This window comes from Zalophus californianus, chromosome 6 (assembly GCF_009762305.2).
Source record: "Zalophus californianus isolate mZalCal1 chromosome 6, mZalCal1.pri.v2, whole genome shotgun sequence".
NCBI classification, from domain to species: domain Eukaryota; kingdom Metazoa; phylum Chordata; class Mammalia; order Carnivora; family Otariidae; genus Zalophus; species Zalophus californianus.
Window position 1 is genome coordinate 108833936 of NC_045600.1, and position 25117 is coordinate 108859052.

Sequence of the window (25117 nt, forward strand, 5' to 3'; positions counted from 1 at the left end):
CTACCTTACTGAAGACACCGAGAATTCAGATTCTTGAGGCTCCATAACACTGGCTTTATGCCAAAGCAGGACTTTCTCTGTAGTTGTATGATGGTTGCCAAGAAGGAACCATATGTTCTACAAGGAAGAAAAGTCTGGCATCTGTAAAGGCTGCTTTTAGGCAACAAGTTTGAGCAATGGAAACCTGAGTAAGGTAAAAGGGCCCACAGTGACCACTGAGCTAAATGCAAACAGGCATTGCCAACAGGCTCATTAAGAGACCCACCTCAAAATAACCATAGGCTCTAACGGACCAGTTACAGCCAGGCACAGTTCCCAAGTTTACAAAACAAAGGGAAAATTCCTTATGTCCCCACACTCCCTCACTCTGCCCTATAACTGGGGCCCCTTACCACTGCGTCTTCCATCATAGACAAGCTCTCTGTTGCTGCCCTGCCTGCTGCTTCCTTGAATTCAGTAAACTTTCATCTCCTTTGTTCTGCCTTGGGTGAATTCTTTTACCACCCAAGCCACCGGCCTCCACCCAATCAGAGCACCCTGTGTTTGGTGCCCCCCCATCCAATGGGACACCCCACAGCTTCCTCTGGACAGAAAGGACAGACTTAACCAGAAGCTACCAGAGAACTTGTCTTCATGTCTCTTTGGCATGAGTCCTCCTCATTTCTGAATTTCTGGCAGTGAGGATGGGGACAAGCCCACCCTTGAGCTGAAGTCAGTTTTCCTAGTTGCTGCCACTTAGAGTTGTGGAATGGTTATTGGAGCAGTCACAGTGTCTGCTTTGGTTGTGTACTACATGCTCTGAGGTTTCTGTTAGACTTTTATAATGAGTTGAAATATACTTAGTCATATTTTATTGATTTAATTGCCCATGTTCAGAGCTTTCTATCATAGAAAGCAATACAGCAATTATTAAGCATTCCTTTATTTAAAAAGAGAATGTTGAAATAGTGAAAAGATTGGAGATAGTTGGCAAATTTGAATCTGTATCTCCTTGTAACCAATAATTTTTAACCTCTTTCACCTCCAGATAATTGACTTAGCTGCCATTTACATAGAGACTTTAGTGATTTGATTTGTATCTCCTTTCTCTCTTCAAAAATTGCCTGGAGCATTGTGATAAAGTAGAAGGTGAGTTGGGTTATGATTAGGGTTCTAATTCTAGCTTCACTGCTTTCCAGTTATGTGTGATCATGGGCAAATCACTTCATCTCTCAGACCTTCAACTGTCTTCTTTATAAGATGAAATTTCTTCTCGCCAAGTTGTTCTTGTGGGAGTCAAATAAAATGATGTGAAAGAAATGTGAGAAGTGTAGAGTGACACGATTTTAAATTGTCTTAATTTTTACACTAATTAAAGAGTGGGCATTTAAAGGGAGAAAACGTAAATAACAGCAGATTCTGGTCCTAAAAAGTAAATAATTGATCTTAGATTTTTGAGTGTAGAAGATAAGGGTGTGTGCAGGTTTTTTGAAATTAGATGCTCAATGAGTAAAAGATGTTTTGTAATGAGTAAAAGCTGTTTGAATGCTTGATTCTAGTAAGTATATCCTAGTAGCAACTTTTCAGATATTCCCTACAATTTTTTTACTTCAAATTTTTGCCTTAAAGCTGTTTTTGAAGATAGCAGCTGTAGAGTAAATGTAAGCTATAGTGCTTTATGTGGCTTGCAGGGTATGATGGATGCATTTATTTATTTATTCTAGTTATTGACTGTTTTCCCAAATGCATTTTTCCTTTCTTGGGACGTTATTCTTTTGAAGAACACTAAGGTCTCCCACAGAAATGTGGGTGGAGTTTGATTGTTATTGCCAAAGGAGATTTGCATTTCATTGCTGAGAACTCTGAAAAGCAAAAGTTCTATTTGGAGTTGAATGAAATTAAGGTGATGGTGAGGAATTTGATTTTTAAAATACTATTTAATATATTCATCATGTCTTAGGTTAATGTACAAGTGGAATCTGAATATGTTTTAATAAGCTATGTTAAATATAGTTTCTCTCTGTATTTTATTACAATAAAATATGAAACAAAACATAGATGCTTTTTTTGATGAATTATTATTTTATTTGTTTTATTTATTTATTTTTTAAAGATTTTATCTATTTATTTGACAGAGAGACACAGCGAGAGAGGGAACACAAGCAGGGGGAGTGGGAGAGGGAGAAGCAGGCTTCCTGCGGAGCAGGGAGCCCGACACGGGGCTCCGTCCCAGGACCCTGGGATCATGACCTGAGTTGAAGGCAGACGCTTAACGACTCAGCCACCCAGGTGCCCCAAAACATAGATGCTTCTTGAATTGACATCATTTATCTTTTTGTTTTGACCTAGTTGCTGCTGTCATGTTAGATTTGGGGCAATCTCTTTTCTAAATGAGAAGACCAGTTCTGCAATTTGCGTTTTTCTTTTATATGAGAAATACTGTTTATAGATTTCGAAAGGAAAAGGGAACTAACGTATGTTGACTTTTGTTACTGTGTACAAGCATACCAAGTACCTAACATTTATGCACTTTATTCTTCCTTCAACCTGATGGGAGAGTATTAGTGTCCCCATTTTATAAAAGAAAACATTGAAATTTAGAGACTAAGTGACCTCAAAATTACTGCCACCGAGGACTCACTGCCACCGAGGACTCAATCACACTCTCCCACCCTGTATCACTCCTCCCTTCATTACATTTCTCATACTGCTTTCATGTAATTATTACATCTTTTCTTTGAGGAAGATTTTATTCTTCTTGCAAATGAAGAAAAGTGTTAACATGAGTGTATAAAGAATAAGAAAATGAGAACATATATTCTACATTAAAAGATAGACTCTTATATAAAGTTTTTTTTTAACATTAATTCATTTTTAACTGGTAAACCAATTTTGTTTTTCTCATAAAAATACCACTTGGTCATGATGCATTATACTTTTTGTGTATTGTTGCCTTTGATTTACAGAAATGTTAAGAATTTTTGTGTCTATATTCATGAGAGATTTGGTTTGTAGTTTTCTTAGAATGCCTTTGGTTTTGGTATTAGGACACTGCTGGCCTTGTAGAACGAGTTGAGAAGTATTCCCTCCTTCCTCTTCAATTTTCTGGTTGTTTTTTAGGTTTGGTGTTATTTCTTCCTTATATTTTAGGTAAAATTCAAAAATGAAGCCATTTGGGCCTTGAGTTCTGTCTATGGAAAGATTTTGAACTACAATTTCAATTTCTTTAACTGGTAACAGGATTATTCTATTTATTTCTTAAATGAGCTTTGGTAGTTTGTCTTTCAAGGAGTTTATCTATTTCATCTGAGTTGTAAAATTTATTGACAGAATTGTTCGTAACATTTCCTTATTCTTTCTTTCTTTCTTCTTTCTTTCTTTCCTTTCTTTTTCTTCCTTCCTTCCTTCCTTCCTTCCTTCCTTCCTTCCTTCCTTCCTTCCTTCCTTCCTTCCTTCCTTCCTTCCTTCCTTCCTTCCTTCCTTCCTTCCCCCCTCTCTCTCTCTCTTTCTTTCTTTCTTTTTCAGAGAGAGAGAGACACACACAGTGAGAGAGGGAACACAAGCAGGGGGAGTGGGAGAGGGAAAAGCAGGTTTCCCGGGGAGCAGGGAGCCCAATGCGGGGCTCGATCCCAGGACCCTGGGATCATGACCTGAGCTGAAGGCAGACGCTTAACGACTGAGCCACCCAGGTGCCCCTATTTATTTATTTTTTAAAGATTTTATTCATTATTTGAGAGAGAGCGCACAAGCAGGGGGGAGCGGCAGGGAGAGGGAGAAGCAGGCTCTCCACAGAGCAGGGGGAGCCTGATGTGGGACTAATTCCCGGGACTCTGGGATCAAGACCCAAGCCGAAGGCAGTCGCTCAACCAGCTGAGCCACCCAGGTGCCCTCCCTTATTTTTTTAATGTCTATAATTTCTCTCTCCTATTTCTGATATTGGTGTTTTGCCTCTTTTCCTTTTTTCCTCCTGATTAGTCTGGTTAGAGGTTTTTCAGTTTTACTTATATCAAAGAACCAGCTTTTGGTTTCATGGACTTAAAAATTTCTTTTAAAACAGACTTTGTTTTTGAGAGCAGTTTTAGGTTCCCAGCAAAGTTGAGTAGAAAGTGCAGATTTTTCTATATACCCCTGCTCTCATGCATGCACAGCCTCTCCCACCACTAACACTCAAATTTACATTGATGCATCATTATCACCCAAAGTCCATAGTTTACCTTAGGATTCACTCTTGGTGTTGTATGGGTTTGGACACATGTGTAATGACATGTATTCACCATTATAGCCTCAGATAGAGTAGTTTGACTGCCTTAAAAATTGTGTGCTCCGCCTGTTCATTTCTCCCTCCCCCAACTCCTGGCATAGTTTTGCCTTTTCCAGAATGTCATATGGTATATAGCTTTTTCACATTTGTTTCCTTCACTTAGTAATATGCATTTAAGTTTCCTCCATGTCTTTTCATGGCTTGATAGCTCTTTTTAAAGCTCTGAATAATATTCCATTCTCTGGATGTTCCATAATTTATCCATTCAGCTACTGAAGGACATCTTGGTTGCTTGCAAGTTTTGTTTATTTTGTTTAAAAATTTTATTCACTTATTACAAAAAAAAAATTTTATTCGCTTATTAGAGAGTGCATACGAGCTGGTTGGGGAGGGAGAAGCAGGCTCCCCACTGAGCAGGGAGCCCGATGTGGGACTCGATCCCAGGACCCTGGGACCATGACCTGAGCCGAAGGCAGATGCTTAACGACTGAGCCACCCAGGCGCCCCTCAAGCTTTGACAATTATAAATAAGGCTTATATAAATATTAACGTCTAGGTTTTTGTGTGGAGATACATTTTCAACTCATTTGGGTCAATACCAAGGAGTATGAATGCTGGATTGTATAAGAATATGTTTCGTTTTATAAGACACTGCCAGACTGTCTTCCAAAGTGTCCTTACCATTTTGTGTTTTACTAATCTCAAAAAATTAGCTTTGGGTCTTACTGACTTTTTTTTCCCACCTGTTTTCTGTTTTGTTGTCCTGACCTTCTATTCTCCTTACCGCCCCCCCCCCCCCCCCCCCCCCGCTCATCTTTTGCTTGCTTTTTTTTTTTTTTTTACAGAAAAGGAGAGAACACTTAATTTACTGTTTAGGTTTATTTTGCTCTTCTGTTACTAATTTCTTAAGGTGGAAGCTTAGGTCATTGATTTCAGACTTTTTTTTTTTAAGATAGAGTGTCATTTAGTTTCTAGATTTTTGGGGATTCTAAAGATGTTCAGATTTTAATTTCTAATTTAATTCCATTGTGATAATAGAATATATTTTTTATGACAAAGTTCTTAAAATTTATTGAGAATGGTTTTATGGCTCAGAATGTAGTCTCTTGGGTAATGGTTCTGTGTGTACTTGAAAGTAATGTATATTCTGCTGTTGATGGAATGTTCTTTAAATTCAGTTAGATCGAGTTGGTTGATAGTATTGTTCAGGTCTGCTGTATCCTTACTCATTTTCTGTGTACTTGTTCTGTCACATATTGAGACAGTAGTGTTGAAATCATGGACAATAATTGTGGATTTGTCTATTCTTTCTTGCAATTGTATCAGTTTTTGCCTTATGTATTTTGAAGCTCTGTAGAATTCTTGCATCTTCATGATTAAATCGATTCCTTTATCATTATGAAATGACCCTATTTGTCTTTGGTAATAGTCTTAGCTATGAAATATACTTTACCTGATATTAAGATAGTGATTCCAGCTCTTTATTGATTAGTGGTAACCTGGTATATTTTTATAATCCTTTAATTTTAACCTTTTTGTTTTTTTATATTTAAAGTGGATTTCTTTTTAGACAACATCTTATACAATTTGATAATCTCTTCCTTTCAGTCAAGTGTTATATAATGTGGTTGGGCTTGTGTCTGCCATCTTGCTATTTGTTTCCTTTGTCCCATCTCTTTGCTTTTTTTACTCTTACCTTCTTTTAAATTGAGTACATTTTAGTATTCGATTTTATCTCCACTATTGCCTTATGAACTGCAACTTTTTTTTTCTTTTTCAGTGGTTGACATGGTTGTAATAAGCACCTTTAACTTATTACAGTCTTCCTACAAATAATAATCTATCACTTCATGTATAATGTATGACTTTAAGCACAGTGTATTTTTTCCCTTATCCCATCACTTTTCCAAATGTTGTCATATGTTTTACTTCTATGTATTTTATAAACCTCATACTAGATTATTATTCTTTTAAAATGAGAAGGAAAATATTTTATATTTATTCACATATTTACTCATTTTAGTGCTCTTCATTCCTTTGTACAGATTTATGTTTTTATCATTTTTCTTCTGCAGAAATTCTTTCTCAGAATTTTTTAATGTACAAGTCTCCTGGTAACAAATTCTCTCAGCTTTTATTTGTCTAAAAAGTATTTTATCAACATTTCAGAAAGATATTTTTTCCAGTACTGACTTTGAGTCTGTTAGGAGTCTCCAGGACTGCCTTCAGGTTTGGTGGTTCACTAGGAGAATTCTCAGGACTGGATATATAGTTATACTCATGATTTATTACAGTGAAAGGATGCAAAGCCAAATTAGCAAAGGGAAAAGGTGCATGAGCAAAGCCTAGAGAGAACAAAGCACAAACTTCCAAGAGTCTTCTCCCAGTGGAGTCACACAGGACCTGTTTAATTCTCTTAATGAATTGTGACACCACATGAAAAATGTTGTCTAACAGGGAAGCCCATTAGAGACTCAGTGTCCGAAGTTTTTATTGAGAGTTGGTTACATGAGCATCCTCTGCCTAGCATGCACCAAAAGACCAGTCTCCCAGAAGGAAAGCGGGTGTTTAGCATCAATCATATTGTTTACACAAACACTGTAGGTACAGTAAACCACCTGTATTAGTTAGGCAATGTTTTCTAAGGATAGCAGTCTTGAACTTGCTATGTTAACTCTCTTCTGCATAGTAGGTCACCTTGTCTTTACCTTTTTGCACTTTAAAGATTTTATTTTGTTGTCTTCTGGCTTGGATGCCTTCTGAGGAGAAATTTGTGGCGATTCTTGTCTTTGCTCCATTGTATGTAATGTACCTTTTTTCCTCCAGCTGCTTTTAAGATTTTTCATCGCTGTTTTCAGTAATTGGTTTATGATGTACTTTATGTGTACGTGTGAAGGTATATTTGTGTTTATCCTGTGTGGGATTCCTTGGACTTCTTGGAACTGTAAATTTGAGGTATTCAACAAATTGAAATTTTCTCAGCCATTACTTTTTCCAACATTGCTCCATCTCTTTTGTTTTCATGCTTCAGTTGAACATATGTTAGACTGCTGCTACTGTCCCACAGGTCACTGAGTCTGTTCATTTGGGGGAGGGGAACATCTTTGTTTCCCCTCTCTCTCCTTTTTTGAGTAGTTTTCTTCTTCAGTCTCCAGGTTTACTTCTGCAGTGGCTTATCTACTATAAATCCCTTCCAGTTATATTTTTATTTCAGGTATTTTTCATTTCATTATATTTCATTTTCAAGAAGTTCCATTTGGTTCGTTTTTATAGGTTTCCTTGTCTCATTATATTCAGATATTCTATCATGTTGTTGAGCAAATATATTTATTTTAGCTGCTCTAGTAGCTTCATCTCCTGATTTGCTCATCTCTTTCATTTCTGGTTCTGTTAATATTGCTATGGTTTTCTAGTTCATGGGTCACATTTTTGTTGCTTATTCATAAACCTATTTTTATGCTGTATTTTATAATAATTTTTGATTATTGTATGATTATTGTATTTTTGATTATTGTATGCTCATCATTGTTTTATGTTGTTTGCTGGGTTTTGTTGTATTACATTAAAGAATGTCAGAATTTTTATGGTAAACTGCTAAATTACTTGCAGGTAAGTTTGATCCTTTCATGGCTTGTTTTTAAGCAGTTTCAGGGCAAACCCAGAATTGCCTTTACGGTAAGACTAATTTATTTTTTTGTTTTTATTTTTTTTTAAGTATTTTATTTATTTACTTGAGAGAGAGAGCAGAGAGGGAGAGGAAGAAGCAGACCCCCACTGAACAGGGAGCCCGATGTGGGGCCGATCCCAGGACCTGAGATCATGACCTGAGCCGAAAGCAGATGCTTAACTGATCTTGTGTGCGGAGAATAACCATTAATCTCATGTTACTACTGCTTTGGATACTGAGTTTTCTTTACTCGATTTTACTGACTTCTTGGGCTTTTTCTCATTTCTTTTGTGAGAATGTTACCACATTTGTACCACCTGCAAAAAGCATTTTATAATAGGTTGGAATGTGAAAATATCCAATCCTGAAGGAAGACGCTTTTGCAGTCAAGTTTTGTAGACTTAAGCAGTGGTACCTTTCTTTAATCACTGGGTGAGGTAATACGTTGTGATAGAAAACAGTAGACTTGGATTGGAAAGAACTTGGTTACAGTCCAGGTTGAACCACTTATATAGCTTTGTGCCCCTAAGCAAGTCAGTTAATCTCTTTAAGACTCAATTTTTTTCCATCTATAAAGTGTGTGTAAGTAGGTGGGAGGTGGGTGAGGGTGTGATAATAGCTGCTTGCTTATTGTACATATCAGCATAAAGATCATAAAGATGTGAAAGCATTTTGGAAAATGTGTAAAACATTACACAAATACAAATATAAAAATATAGTTATAAAAAATTTTATCTCAGCTCCATCAAGTCCTGTTCATTGAGAATCTGTTAGTTTCATCTAAATAGTTCATTGCTTTTATCACTGATAGTTTAGAAAAAGGAAAAGGTAGGTCGGAGTATAGATGGAAAATACATGATACTGTATTATGCAAAGGTTATAAATTACCAATGACAAAGTTTATAAAATCTTAAAGTTTTTTTTATACTAGTAAAATTTGATTGAAATGTTTACTTCCGCTCTACTCCTAGACTTTGCAAATTCTTAACAGTTATATTCTGTGAAATATTGTGTGTGGATTTTCCACTTTGGATTATCTATAGAGAGAAATTTTTTTTAAAGATTTTATTTATTAGAGAGAGAGGGAGAGAACAAGTGGAGGGTAGAGGAAGAGGGAGAGGGAGAAGCAGGCTCCCACTGAGCAGGGGCTTGATCCCAGAGTCCCAGGATTATGACCTGAGCCAAAGGCAGACTCTTAACCTACTGAGCCCCTACTGAGCCTCCATAGGTGCCCCTGTGGAAAATTATTTTTAAAAATCAATCTGGGGAGCGCATTCCATTGAGCGTCCAACTCTTGCTTTTGGCTCAGGTCGTGATCTCGGGCTCGTGAGATGGAGCCCTGACTCAGTCTCCACGGTTGGTGTGGAGTCTGCTTGAGATTCCCGTTTCCCTCTGCCCTCCCTCCCTTCCTCTCTCTCTTTCTCTCTCAAATCAACAAATCTTAAAAAAAAAACCTCAATCTGGGTTCTCCTTGTTTAAGATGATTCTGCAGTACTCTTCCCCATGTAATTAGTATGCATCCAAGGGAATGCAAACGAATGTGAGCCCGATATGAATATAATTAGGGACTTAAATCTGCCAGAACTTAAATCATAATGATTGAAATATGCACGTAATATTTTGGTACCTTTGAAATTATTCAGATTATTCCCCTAACGATATTAGAATGGATCGGTGGGAGAATCCCCTTGGTTGGTTCATTCATTCATTGAACAAAAATATTAATACAGTGCCTACTATTGTCAGGCAATGTTCTAGAGCAGCGTACAACAGTAAATAGACAAAAATTCCTGTTCTTGTGGAGCTTACATTCTAGTGAAGGGAGACAGAAAATAACAGATGAGATACATAGTATGCCAGATAACAATAGGTACTGTAGAGAAAAATAAGAGATGGAAAGGGGATGGGGAATATTGGGAGGCATGGGGATTGGAGGAGGGCAGGCCAGAGAAAAAGGGAACGATTGAGCAAAGACATGAAGGAGGATTCTATACAAAAAGCTATCTCAGGGAAGAGTATTCCTGTTCCAAGGTAAAAGCAAGTTCAGTGGCCCTAAGGAAAATGTGCCTCGTGTGTTCAAGGAACAGGGAGGAGGCCAGTGTGACTGAGTAGAGTGAGCCTAGGGGAGAATATTAGATGAGGTCAGAGAAGTAATGGCAAGCTAGTTAATTGAACTTTGGGGGACTTTCCCTTTTAATCTGAAAAAAGGAGGCCTTTAGACAATTTTGAGCAGAGTGATCACATGGCCTTTTTTTTTTTTTTTTTTAAATTATCACCAGTGGTGGGCGAGTGGGGGGTTTGAGGCAGAAATAGATCATTTAGGAGACTATTGCAATAATCTTTGTGTGCTTGGTAGCAGTGGAGATGATGAAAAATGGTTGGATTCTATTTTAAAAGTGAAGTCAACAGGTTTTGCTGATAGGAAATAAGGGGGAGAGGGAAAGCAGGGCTAACATGTTTTGGCCTAAGCTATTAGAAGCTTATAGTTACCATTTACTAAGATGGAAGACTGTGGAAGGAGGAGCAAGTTTGTGGGTTGGGTGGTGGTGAGGTTAATTAGGAGTTTGGTTTTTGTTTTTTTTAAAGATTTTATTTATATGAGAGAGAGAGAGAGAGAGAGCAAGAGAATGAGTGGGGGGAGGGGCAAGAGAGGGAGCAGGGAGCCTGACACAGGCTTCATCCCAGCACCCTGAGATCATGACCTGAGCTGAAGGCAGACACTTAACCAAATGAGCCACCCAGGCACTCCAGATGTTTGGTTTTGAATCTGCTAAGAAATGCTTATTAAATTCCAAGTAAATGTTGAGTAGGCAGTTTGGATGTATTAGAAGACAATTATGGAGAGACGACAAGGCTGTTTATCTACCAGTGAATAATTTGGGGAGTTGTCAGTTTGGAGATTGTATTTAAAGCCCTCATATTGGAGGAGACCACCTAGAGAGTGAATGTAGATGGAAGTACTGTTCTGTACCCAATTCCAGACTGCGTTTTTCTCCCCACACCAAGCAGTTCTTGAGAGACCAGCTAGATATCCTACAATTCAACTCAATTCTAACTATCTGTCTAGAGATGGCATCAGATTACACAGGTTAAGGGCTCAGTCCTACAAGACTAATTCCCCTTTCAGATGCCAGATGCAAGTCCAGGTTATTAACCTGTGCTTCTGACCCACCAGCTATAGATCAGATATTCCCAGTGACCCTCCATTCTTGAGTTTGGTTAATTTATGCTAGAGTGGCTAACAGAATTCAAAACACTTTACTTACAGATTACTGGTTTCTTATAAAAGGATATAACTCAGGAAGAGCCAGGTGGAAGGAGATGCATAGGGCAAGATATGAAGAAAGGGTGCAGAGCTTCTGTGCCCTCAGGGAACACACCACTCTTTCCAAGTGTCCATATGTTCACCACCCTGGAAGCTCTTTTAAACTCCTCCTATTGTGTGTTTTATGGAGGCTTCATTACATAGACATGATTGATTAAATCATTGGCCATTGGTGATTGATTGAACCTCCAGCCACTTGACCCTCTCTCTCCTTTTCCATAGGTCAAGTGGGTGGGACTGAAAATTTCAACCCTCTGAATCCAGGGTTGGTCTTCCTATAACCAGCTCCTTTCCTTGGTGCTTTCTAAGTCACCTCATTAACATAACAAAAGACACCTTTATTGTTCTCAATCTCTTAGGAAATTCCAAAATTCCAAGAGTTTTAGGAGCTTCATGCCAGAAACGGTGAAGACCAAATATATATTTCTTTTTATAAATTACAGTATCATACAAGAAAGAGGTCCAAGGACTGAAGTCTAGAACATTCTATAATTAGGGGGAAGAGAAATGAACCAGCAAAAGAGAATAAGAAAGATGAAAACCAGGAGATTTGTGTGTTCTGGGAGCCATGCATTTTATAGGAGAAGTTACTGTTTGTATTAGCTGCTGGTCATAGGGAAAGTAAGAGGAAGAGTGAGAACTGATTATTGTATTTAGCAATGTGGAAGTCATTATTGACTTTATTAAGGGCAAGTTTGACATAGATGGAGAGTAAAACCTGGTTGACGGATTCAAGAGGAGATGAGATGGTGAGTATTGACAACACTTTTTAATTTTATTATAAAGGGGGAGCTATACACACACGGCATATAGAGTAAGGGAATTTTATTTTTGTTTTATTTTTTTAAAGATTTTATTTATTTGACAGAGAGAGACACAGCAAGAGAGGGAACACAAGCAGGGAGAGTAGGAGAGGGAGAAGCAGGCTTCCCGCAGAGCAGGGAGCCCGATGTGGGACTTGATCCCAAGACCCTGGGACCATGACCTGAGCCAAAGGCAGATGCTTAACAACTGAGCCACCCAGATGCCTTTTAATTTTGTTTTTAAATATGGGGTGGGAATGACCCAGTAGAGAGGGAGTATTTGACAATGCAGTAAAGAGAAGAGGTCATTGCTGAAGCATAGGTGGAGGGGAATTGGGATCTAGGAAACAGGTGGAAAGATTGGCCCTCACTGAGTCCTGTCTTGGAGCATGGACCATTTATTCATAATTAGTGATATTATTCCATAATAAGATGATGTTCTGTAATCTAGTGGAGGTTGAGGGTTTATTAATATAACTAAAGTTATACTATGTACAATACTAGAGAGCTCTTCGACTCTTATGCTACCTATAAATGTTTGCACATTTTTGAAGTTGAAGGATTAATAATCATCTCTGCCCTCCTGTGTTCCAGACTTACCAGATTACCTATAGTTTTCCAAACTGACCGTTATATTTCATGCTTATAACTCACATTCCTCCCTTTCAAAGAACTTCATTGCCTGTGCCCTTCCAAAAACAAACCCTTTCTTATGTCCCCACCATACCCTGCATATATATACTTCTGTCAGAGTGCTTAAAACACTTTATTACATTTATGTCCATGTCTCTCACCCATTACCAGATTTTGGTACCTTGATCCTACTCATTACTCAACTCTTGTTTCCTTCAGTACAGTGTTTTTGTTCATTGTTATGTGCCTATATTATCTATTGCTGCCTAATAAATTGCCTTCAAAACTTAGCAGCTCAAAACCACATTATCTCACTGTAGGTCAGGAATATAGGGATGGCTTAGGTGGGTCTTTTACAAGGCCACAGTCAGTGTGCTGACCGGGCCTGCAGTCTCATCTGAAAGTTTACTGCGGAAGGATCCACTTCCTAGCTCATTCACATGGTTGTTAGCAGGATTCATTTCCTTGTTGGGCTGTTGGTCAGAGGCCTCCCTTGGTCCCTTGCCACGTGGACCTTTCCAGAGTATCTCCCTCAGAGCAAGTAAGCAGGAGGGCAAGAAAGAGTACTAGCAGAAGAGAGTGCTAGCAAGTAGGGCATCAGAATCTTTTTAACCTAATCACAGATGTGACATCCCTTCACTTTTGCCCTATTCTCTCCTTTCGAAGGAAGTCACTAGGCCCAGCCCACACTCAGCGGAACAGGGAATCACACAAGCATGTGAGTACCATGAATGCAGGGATCATTGGAGGTCCATTTTAGAAGTGTGCCGCCCTGTCCCCAAACCCTGGTACTATGAGGTGCTTAACATGTTGAATGGATTAGCCTTTTTTCCAGGCGCCCTCATGTCTGGTAGCATACATCTGTGAGAGGGCTGGCAAGGGCGAGGACTCAGTCTGACACTGTCAGACACAGCTGCTACCCGAGGGTTCTCCCAATCCCTGTTTTCCCACGTCCTTAATGCTTTGCTTTTATGAAATAAGTTAACATTAGTGAAAAGGTAAAAATCATATGATGCCCCTGTGACCCAAATAAAACCAGGAATGCTACTTAGGAAAATCAGAATACATGTAGTATATAACTTAATGGGAATTCAAGAAGTAGTCTAATAGCAAGCTGTATTTTGAGATCATTCAAGGTTCCCATCATTCCCAGTCCATATACTACTTTATGACCTGGATAGACATAATGTATCAAAATCTGAGCAGTTGAAGCATAGATAAATTTGATCCCTATTATAAAATAATCTTTCTTTACAAAAATAAGCTCTTAATTAAAGGCTGGAAAAAGTATCAGGTCACAGATTTGGATTTTGGTGGGGGGGTGCATTTAAAATTGAGGCAGTTTAATCTTTAGAAGAGAACTAAGGAATCTCATCCTAGACTCATAACATGTTCAATATTAGCAATAACTTACCCAGCCTTATCTTTTTACAGATGAGGAAATGGCTACCCAGTCAGTGATGTACCCAAACTTGCTGGTGGCAGGGCCAGTGCCAGAACCCAGGCTGCCAATTCCATAAAGTGCACTGTACCATGCCACACTGCTAATCATAAATCATACTGGAACCACTTTGGGATCTTTAAAAATACTTATGCCTGGTCCCATTCCCCAGATATTCTGAGTTCATTGGTATGGGGTATAAGTTGAACATTGGGATTTTTCTTTTTTTCTTTTTTTTTTGAACATTGGGATTTTTAAAAGCTCCAAGTTTGGAAACCTGTTCCACAAGGAATGAGTGTGGTTAAGGACTTGGAACCAGAATGAAATCAATAGTACAGCTTTCCATCCATTCTGATTCCTTAATCATATATTTGGCTAGGTTTTATCTGGGCAGTTAGAAAAATCTTTACATTGAGAAATAGCCAAGAGTTCTGCTGAACAAAGGCTTTCTTAATAAAGCTGTCCTTCCACAAGCATGTGTTTTGTAAATGAGGAGAGCCTGCAACAGAATTCCTCTTAATCATGAAATAGGAGAACAGTTCTTTGACACTGATCAGGCAAGGAGAAAGTCTTCTGCCATCTGTGTTGTGGCATGATCTGCTGTTGTTTTAACTAGATAAAATTCTAATTACTGTTAAACAGATTGTTTATGAGGTTTTTTTTAATATTTTAGAGCAAGTGTATAAATATAAAGAGGCAAAGAAATGGTTCCAGATTTAAAAACAAAAGGCTTTTCCTTTGAAAGTAAGTTAGTCCGGATTTGACACACTGGGTTGTTTAATAACACATTTCTGTGTACGTCCTTGGTACTGTATGTTGCAAGGAATGTGAAATTTGCAGTTTTATCATAACCATTCTGTGGGGGCAGTCATGCACTCTTTGGTAGGATGCTGACTGAGCATTGTAACTAGAAAATAGAATTTGGGATTGGTAAACAACGCATTTTGTTTCAGGATATCCCTTCCTTTAGACAAGATATTTCCTTCATAATGACAGGTACCAGCAGCATGAAGTAGAAGAGTTAATAGGAGATTGTGATCAGATTGAAGCATTTAAGGATTTGAGATCTTTGAAGTAGCGTCAAGGTGATGGCAAGAGACTATACATTCAGGTTGCTAGAGTAGAGGTTAGAGGGTTTTGTTTTGTTTTGTTTTCTATTGCTGCAGGGGCAAATCACTGCAGACTTTGTGGCTTAAACAACAGAAATCTATTATCTTACTTTCTGTAGGTCAGTAGGACAACACGAGGGTCCAGCTGGGCTAAAATCAAGATTTCCGCAGGGTAGCAGTCTCTTCCTTGCAGTTGTAGGGCTGACGTTCCCGTTGCCTTGCTGGCTGTCAGATGAGGACCCTTCTCAGACCCTAAAGACCACCCTCATTCCTTGGCTCATGGCATTCTTTCCTCTATTTTAAAAGCCAGCAACAACAGGTCAACGCCCTTTAAGGTATTTCCTCCTCCTCCTGTCTCATCTCTCTGATCCACCTTTTGTCTTCCTCTTCCACTTTATTTTTTTATTTTTATTTTTTTTAAAGATTTATTTATTTGACAGAGACAGTGAGAGAGGGAACACAAGCAGAGGGAGTGGGAGAGGGAGAAGCAGGCTTCCCGCTGAGCAGGGAGCCCGATGCGGGGCTCGATCCCAGGACCCTGGGATCATGACTTGAGCCGAAGGCAGACGTTTAATGACTGAGCTACCCAGGCGCGCCCCCCTTCCACTTTAAAGGATTAAATTGGACCCACTTGGATAATTTAGGCCAACCTCCCCATTTTAGCATCCTTAATCTTAGTTATAACTGAAAGTCTTTTTTGCCATGTAGGGATAGCTAGGCTGGGGGTAGGAGGGAAAGGAGCAAGGATATCTTTGGAGGGCTGTTCAGTCTGTCAAAAGGGGCTAGGTCATTGGAGTTAAGGAAAGCAAGTCAGTATTGACATAGCTGTTGAAAGTATTCATTTGTCCAACAAATAATTTTTGATTGCTTGCGTTGTGTCAGGCATTGCTATAGGCACTGGTGCTATTGTGATAAACAAGGCAAGACACATTCCCTGCCCTGCCTGTATGTATATAGCAGCATACTTTTATAAAAACAAGCGAAACAGCAGTGCTTTATAAAGGATTCTTCATGTACTTCGTATTTACATTAAGTTCTTTGAAAGCAGGTACTGGTGTTCCTTGTCGTGGCCCTTTCCTCATCCCACCACTAGACCAATGTTTTACTTCTTAGATGCTTAACAGATACTGTTCACAAAGGCTTACTTTGGTTTTCCTTTGCGTTGTTAGAAACCTGACTTATCTCTCTTTCCTGATATTTTCTACTCTAAAAGCAGTGAGGAATTTTGAGTTCAATCCAGACTCAGATGACAGGTTAAGATTTAATCAGATACCTACTGAAGAATTTTGTAAAGGCCTTAAGAATTACCATGTACTCCATCTTCCTTTTCTGAGTTAAAACTCCAAGGTGCTAAAGGCAGCTTTATAAATGCTGTCATCATATAAATTGGCACTTTTGCTTTTTTTCCCTGGGTTCGACAGCCAGAAAGTACCTACCCAATTAAAAAAAAATCAGCAGTTGCTTTAATCCCTGTATTCATCAATAGATAATGAAGAATTGCCAACCCTGAAGCACATTAAAATAAACTTCTCAATATGGCTTTTCCATGGATGGATAGCCTCTTAAAATAATAGGGGGAAAAATGAATGAATAAAAATAAGATAATGAAAGAGATTGACTATCTGTTTACTATGCCTAGAGTTATCTTCTCCATACACAACTCCCTGTTGTGCTCCTGCTGTGTGCTGAGTGTCAGTCTGTTTTTTTGTGAAAGACCACAGGATTCTTACCAATTGTTCAAAGACTTTTAAAAAAAAATTTTTTAAAAGATTATATATTTGTCAGAGAGAGAGCACAAGCAGGGGGAGCAGCAGGTAGAGCAGGTAGAGGGAGAAGCAGCCTCCCCGCCAAGCAAGGAGCCCAATGCGGGGCTCTATCCCAGGACTCTGGGATCATGACCCAAGCCGAAGGCAGACACTTTACTGACTAAGCCACCCAGGCGTCCCTGTTCAAAGACTTTTAAAGACAGTTCTTAATTTTTTCAGTGATGGTCAAGATTATTCTGTGCTATGTAATGTCCCAGAGCAGCAGTGAGGAACTTTAGTAATGATGGGTTGGAATAAGCATGGGTATGTGAGGTTTATAGATAATATACCAGCATCAATTTCAAACTTGATCATCACAGAACTTTTTATCAGAACAATTGGCAAGTGGTTAAATATATTTGTTACACAGGTTTGAGCTCCAAAGCGTAAATGTCACATGGGGTCTTAGGGCATCTTCTTAATTTTGGTACATACAGAGCTCCAACCAAAATTCCTTCATGATTCTTTGGCAGTTTAACATTATTTATGGATATCTTATCCATATGACTCTTCATGTCTCCAAACAAGTAGCCTAAGTATATTTACACAAAATTTTATTTCTGATAAAAGAAATTTTAGAACAGTGGATGAAAAATTCATTTCATTTGCTTATGTTAAGGTGGGTATTGTCCTATTAAGTTTGGGTGATTTTAGTGTGGGTCAAGGAAGGTGATAGCTACTTTTATTTTATAGAGGTGGTTTAATGCACTGTAAATGAAAGCGTTAACAGATAATGTTGATTTCTGTGGGCATTTTTTTTTTAATGCTTCAGTGTCTAGGCAAGTGTAGCATCCTGTCAGATTTCGTTCATAGGCAAAAATTCTTATTAAAGGGAAACTTTTGAAGGAGGCTGGAAGTATAACAACATAATAATGAAAATAACTGAGGTTCTTTTGATTTTTGTAAAAAGAGAAGGGAAAAAAATCCTCTGTGGTTTTGGACATTAAAATGTAGCAGTGACTTAAATACACGCAATGCCACAGAGAGATGGAATTTACTGATTTACCGAAAGCTTTTGACAGGTATATTTGCATCTTTAGACGTCAGATTTGAATTACTAAAGCAGCCTTGGTTTAGTAAATTGAACATTTACTGAGAAGATTACATGGAGGAATAAGCATACTGATTTGCAGTAGGCGCTGTTTTAGTGGGTGTTAAAACTAAACTGGCCTTAGTGACCTATTACTGTGGCTACATAAAAATGGCTTCAGTTTGAAAGGATATGGTTTCAGATGTAAGTCATTAATTTTTCCAAATGTGTTTCTGGGGAAAATAAACCTAAATTCTGAAGCAGGCCATTTCACTTCTAATTGAATGTAATATTAGGAAAACAAAAGCCTTAAGGTAAAAACTGTTCCTTACAGAGGTTTTTGTTTTCCATTTGAAATTAGTGCAGTTGGAGATTGGCTTTTCAAAAAAATCTCCGATTCTTTTAAACAAAGTATAGCAATGTAAAATTGTTGCTAAATTTACTAGCACAACTGAGAATAGCTGTATCCTTTGAAAAAAAAGTAATTAGTGAGTTTTATTTAAATAAAATATTTGCCTGAATATGATTTAAAAAAAATAACACCTAAGATAAACCTAGGAATCAGAAAGATTAAATAATAATAAAGGTGTTTTCAGGAGAGGTAGTGCCTTTCTATGTAGATTTTTAAATTTAAACCAATTGTATGGATTTGAATGTTTTGTGCTATGTGTATAGTATAATGGAAGCTTATAGTAGTACTATATTAGTTGAAGTAAAACTCTTGCAAAAGAGTAGAATTCTGAAATATTATGTTACCTGATTTACATCCTAGCTTCACCTTTTTCGTATTCAGGTAAAACAATTTTCCCCTGATAATAAAGGTGGAAACAAATGATTATTTTATTCTCCAATTTTTAGAATGTTCTCAATGCATTTGAAGTAGAATTAATCACCTTTTTTCCCCCTCCCTGGAATTCTCTGGCTATAAATCAGTATTCTTTTTAAAAAAATAAATGAAAGTTCTTTTATGATGCCGTTAAGTACATGTCAGGATCTACTCTTCAATTAGGTGGGATTGTGATTGTTAGATTAGACTCCTTTGCAGGTGACGCACTGACTAGAGGAATTGATCCCCCAGTGATTCTATATTTTAGGGCTGAGTTGAGAAATTTGTCATTTGTTCTATCTTAAAAGTAGCCAGAATAAATGAGAGGATTTTTATAGACTGTAAAATCCAAACTAAATATCCTGGAAAAATCTTGATGACTTAAAGGTTATTTGTTTAAGTATCAGAAATTAATTTTTTAATGAACATGCAGTAAAATTGACTTTGTGTGTGTACAGTTGATGAACTTTAACGTGTGTAGATTTTCATGTAACTGTCATCACAGTCAGTATTTAGATATCCGGATAGTTCCATTAGTTCATAAAACTCCCTTATGCTGTCCCTTTGTAGTTGTACTCTATCTCACCCAATACCCTTGGCAACCACTTTGTCATATAATTTTGTCTTTTCAAAAATGGCCACTAAATGGGATCATAAAGTATATAGCTATTTGAGATAGTTACACGTGCATTTACTCAGCATAGTGCCTTAAGATTTCACCTAACTTGTATATCATTATTTCATTCATTTTTATTGCTGAGTAGTGTTTGATTGTATGGATGTACCATAGTTTATCCCTTAATTCATTGAAGGACTTTGAGGTATTTCAAGTTTGTAGCTATTTTGAATAAAGATGTTATAAATATTTGTTTGTTGGCTTTTGTGAATGCGAGTTTTCACTTCTCTTGGGTAAATACATAGTAGTGAGATTGTTGGTAATTGTATAATTTTACTTAATAAGAAATTGCCAAACTGTTTTCTAAATTGGTTGTAACACTTTATATGCCCATCAGCAATGTGTGATAGTTCTAGTTGTTCTCCCTATTTGCCAGCACTTGGGATGGTCATTCTTTTGTTTGTTTAGTTTTTATTTCATAATCATAAACTTAACTGTAATCCATCTAGACTTGGAGGGGAGTAAGGAAAACATGAAACCTATAGAATTGCAGTGAGAACACAAAGATGATAGGATATTTTAAACAGGTGGGTGTGAAGGGGTGCTCTCCTGAGCTACAGAAGAAATGGTCTGGTAGTTAAGATAAAACACAAGTGAAATTTGTTAGATTTGTCCATAGTCAGCAATGGTGATCATCTTGCTGGTCTTGTCATTCCTGGCCCCAAAGCGCTCCATGGCTTTTACAATATTCATGCCCTCCTTCACTTTGCCAAAGAACGCGTGCTTGCCATCCAACCACTCAGTCTTGGCAGTGCAGATGAAAAACTGGGAACCGTTTTTGCGGGGTCTAGCATTTGCCATGGATAAGATGCCAGGACCTGTGTGCTTCAGGATGAAATTCTCATCATCAAATTTCTCCCCATAGATGGACTTGCTGCCAGTGCCATTATGGCATGTGAAGTCACCACCCTGGCATGTAAATCCTGGAATAAGCCTATGAAAGCAGGCACCTTTATAACCAAATCCTTTCTCCCCAGTGCTCAGAGCACAAAAGTTTTCTGTTGTCTTTGGAGCTCTGCAAACAGCTTGAAGGGGATGTGGCCAGAGCGCTTGCTGTCTGCAATGATATCAAAGAACACAATGGGGTGACCATGGCTGGGTGGGCACAGGCAGCTCTCGGGCAGCGGCATCTGCAAGTGGTTTTTTTTTTTTTTTAATTATAGCCGTTCTAATAGATTTGGAATGATATCTGATAATGATTTTAAATTGCATTTTCCTAATAGTTAATGATATCAAACACTTTGTCATGTGCTTTTTTACTATACATATATTCTTTTTGGGTCTGTCCAAGTGTTTTGTCCATTTTTTTTTAAATAATAGAAGCTTTATTTTGGAATAGTTTAGATTTGTAGAAAAGTTGCATAGATAATACAGAGGATCCCTGTATGGCCCTCACCCAGCTTAATGACAACATCTTATAAAACCAAAACCAAGTACATTTATCAAAATGAAGAAACCAACATAGGTACCTTAATGTTAACCAAATTCCACATCCTAAACTCGGATTTTGTCACATTTTCCACTAGTCTCCTTTTTATGTTCCAAGGATTCCACATTGCATTTATTAAGTCTCCTTAGTCTCCTACGGTTTGTGGCAGTTTCTTAGTCTGTCTTTTGTTTTTCATGACCTTACTAATTTTGAGTATTAATACTAGTTAGGTATTTTGGAGAATGTCCCCAATTTGTGTTTAATGTTTTCTTCTGACTAGACTGAGGTTAAGGGTTTTAGGGAAGAATATCAAAGTTATGACAGTGAAGTACCCTTCTTGTGTCACATCATATCAGGGCGTGTATGATAATATCACTTGGTTAAGGTAGTGTTTGCTAGGTTTCTACACTGTAAAGTTATTATTTCTTTCTTTCTGTCATTTGTTCTTTGGAAATGAATCACTAATTCTAGCCTGCATTCAAGGAGGTGGGGTGATGATTTCATTTTATGGATGAGGGTCTGTCTACGTATATTATTAGGAATTCTTCCGTAAAGAAGTTTGTCCCTTACCTTTCATTCATTAATTAATTCGTTCATTCATTTAGGTCATTATGTATACTTCTTTTATACATTGGCTTATAATCCAATGAATGCTGTGTTATTTATTTTGTTGCTAAAATTATTTCATTGTTGAACCCTGTATCCCTTTGACATTTTTTGAGTACTGTCTTACTTTCTGGCACTACAAGATACTCCAAACTTATCTTGTATTTTCTCCACCCTATTCCTAGAATCATTCATTTCTCTGAGCTCTGGCTTCTTGTATTGGAGAATTGTGTTTAGAGACCAGTGTCTGGGTGCTGGATGTACTCCTTACTATGGGGTGTCACTGTTTCTAGGCCTTTTCAGAGGATAGAGGTGGCAGTTATACATCTGTATGCTAATCCGTGTGTCTGTACACATTATAATTGTTTCTGTATTTATCCATCTGTATTATGTATTAAACAGTATATATGTTAAGTTCATACCAACGTCTGTGACTCTGCTCCAGTACCATAAGGTTCATTCTAGCCTTCTCCTTTTTGCTTAACTTCTGACTTCTCTGAGAATGAGAAACCTGGCATATTTACTTATTTGTTCCACGCCAGTTTACATGTAAAAACTAAATTTAGAATAACCGTTACTCCCATGAGAAATAAATTTACCAACTAGAGTACAGTGTTTATGTATGGGTCCTTTTGTATTTAGCCTTAAAGTTTCCATTTAAAACATTGTTTTCCAAAGTTACTTAGGTCAGCTCATTTTCCTTCCAACGTCTTCAGTGGGGTTCTGCCATTCATTTGCAATACAGTCACATTCATTTGTCACAGACTGCATTCTATCTTAAAATTTCCCTACCGTCTTAGTTGATTTTTAAAAATTTGCATACCTTAACGTTAACTTTTTGCAATGTACAGTTCTATGGGTTTTGACAAATGCACAGGGTCATTATCCACTATGCCAGTACCATACAGACAGTTTTCATCACACTGAATATTCTCCTGTTAAAAGGTTCTGGACCCAGTTACAGGGGTGCCTGGGTGGCTCAGTCATTAGGCGTCTGCCTTCGGCTCAGGTCATGATCCCAGCATCCTGGGATCGAGCCCTGCATTGGGTTCCCTGCTCAGTGGGAAGCCTGCTTCTCTCTCTCCTACTCCCGCTGCTTCTTTTCCCTCTCTTGCTGTGTCTCTCTCTGTCAAATAAATAAATAAAATCTTAAAAAAAAAAAAAAGTTATGGACCCAGTTACACCCTGTATATGTGTGCATGTAGAGGACAGAGGAGTTCCCCACGCCAACAAGCAGTTCTCTTGTACACAAGCTGGATGTCCTACAATTCAACTAAATTCTGACACCATCTACTCAGAGATAGAATCAGTTAAGGGCTCAGTCCCATATGACTGTGCACTCCGTACCTCAGTTCATATACCAGTTGCAAGCTCAGATTGTCACCAGTGATTCTGACCCACCAGCTATCGATCAGAAGTTCCAATGACCCCCCCCTCCTTGGGTTTGATTAATTTGCTAGACGGTTTACAGAACTCAAAGAAACATTTAACTTACTAGATTATTGGCTTATTAAAAAGTATATAACTTAGGAACAGCCAGATGGAAGATATGCCTAGGGCAAGGTATGGGAAAAGGGTACAAAGCTTCCATGCCCTCTAAGAGCACACTACTCTCCAAATGCCCACATATTCACCACCTAGAAGTTCTCTGAAACCCTTCCTGTTGTGTTTTTATGGAGGTTTCATTACATAAACATGATTGATTAAATCATTGGCCATTGGCACTTGATTCAGACTCTAGTCCCTCTCCCCTCCCTGGAAGTTCACGGGGTGGAACTAAATTTCCAACCCCCTAATCACATGGTTGGTTCTTCTGGAAACCAGCCTCCATCCTTACTTAGTTACTTTCTACAAGTCACCTCATTATCATAAACCCAGTTGTGGTGGAAAGGGACTTGTTACAAGTAACAAGACACCCATTTCACCTTTATGGCTCTGAAGTGATTATAGGAACTGAGGCCAAGAGACCAAATATAACAAAAGGTTTTGGGAACTGTGAGCTAGGAACCAGATGAAATCCAAATGTATATGAGAAATATGTTTTGGTCATCTGAATGAGCAAATGTATGTATTTGCTATAAATCACCAAATTGCACTAAGTTCTGACACCATCTACCTAGAGATTGTATCAGATTCCACCTGTTAAGGGCTCAATCCCATAGGACTACCCATCCCACACCTCAGTTCACACACCTGCTTTGTAGTTAGCCATTCCCACATTCCCCAATCCCTGATAACCACTAATGTCTTTTCTTTTCATACTGTTTTGCCTTTTCCAGTGTGTCATATGCGTGCAGTCATATACTATGTGACTTTTTGGATCTGACTTCTCACTTAGCGAAGTGCATTTAAGATTTCTCCATGTTGTCTTATGAATCAAATAGTTGATGCCTTTTTATTCCTGCAGAGTATTCTATTGTATGGATTTACCACAGTTGTTTTATCCATTCATCTTATTGAAATAACTTTCTAGGCCCAAGATAGAGCTGCTCCTGCTCCAGGTGCCACATCAGTAGACCAAAACAGTCTCTGTAAAAGCTCCACTTCACCAAAAACACAAGATCTCTAGTCAGACAATCCCCAAACACCAGGCCAACTCTGGGCCTTCTCACCCCAAATGAGGTTGACTGTGGGGTCCTAGCCAATCAGATATTTTCCATTTGTCTCTTCCTTGTTCTTTATTCTTTATCCTGTAAAAGCTTGTTTTCTGCCCCATTTTCATTTCTTGGAATGGAGACTATCCACCTCATAAAATGTTAAATAAAATTTGTATCACCTAAATTATTACCTTTAATCATTTTTTGTTTTTAACAACCTGTTGAAGGTTGTTAAAACCTTCTTGGTTCCTTCAGTTTTTGGTGATATGAGTAAAGCTTTTATTAAACAGTCACGTACAGATTTTTGTGTGAATATGCTTTCAGTTCACTTGAGTAAGTAATCTAGGAGTTTGATTGCTGGGTTGTGTAAGTGTAAATTTAACGTTATAAGAAACCACCAAATTGTTTTTCAAGTGGTTGTGCCATTTTTCATTCCCACCAGCAGTGAATGAGAGTTCCTATTGCTCTGCATCTGTGGCAGCATTTTCTATTGCTATGTTTTTGTTTATTTTTAAATTTTAGCCATTCTAATCAGTGTGCTTTTTGTTCATATTTAAATTGGATTTTTTCTTCCTGTTGAGTTTTGAGAGTTCTTTATATATTCTGGAATACAAATTCTTTGTTGAATATGTAAGTTTCAAAAATTATCTCCCTCTCTGTAGCTTGTCTTTATATTATGTTAGACAACTTTCTGGAGCAGAAGTTTTTAATTTAGATAAAGTCCAATTTATCCCTTTTTACTTATTGGGCTGTATTTTGATGTCATATCTAAGAACTCTTTACCTAGCCCTAGGTCACAGAAATTTTGTCCTTGGGAGGGGGGAGTAAAAAGTTTTATAGTTTTATATTTTACATATCCATTTGAGCTAATTTTTATATGAAGTGAGAGGTTTAGGTAAAAATTCAGTTTTTTTCTTTGTATTTGGATGC

The 25117-nt window shown here is 37.9% G+C and overlaps 1 protein-coding gene and 1 pseudogene across 3 annotated transcripts in view; one reads left to right on the top strand and one right to left on the bottom strand.

The window, feature by feature from the left end:
• GLCE (glucuronic acid epimerase) overlaps positions 1 to 25117 on the top strand; it is a 115317-nt gene that overhangs the window by 23640 nt on the left and 66560 nt on the right. The gene's annotated exons all lie outside the window — the stretch shown is intronic.
• LOC113908759 lies at positions 20159 to 20767 on the bottom strand (annotated as a pseudogene).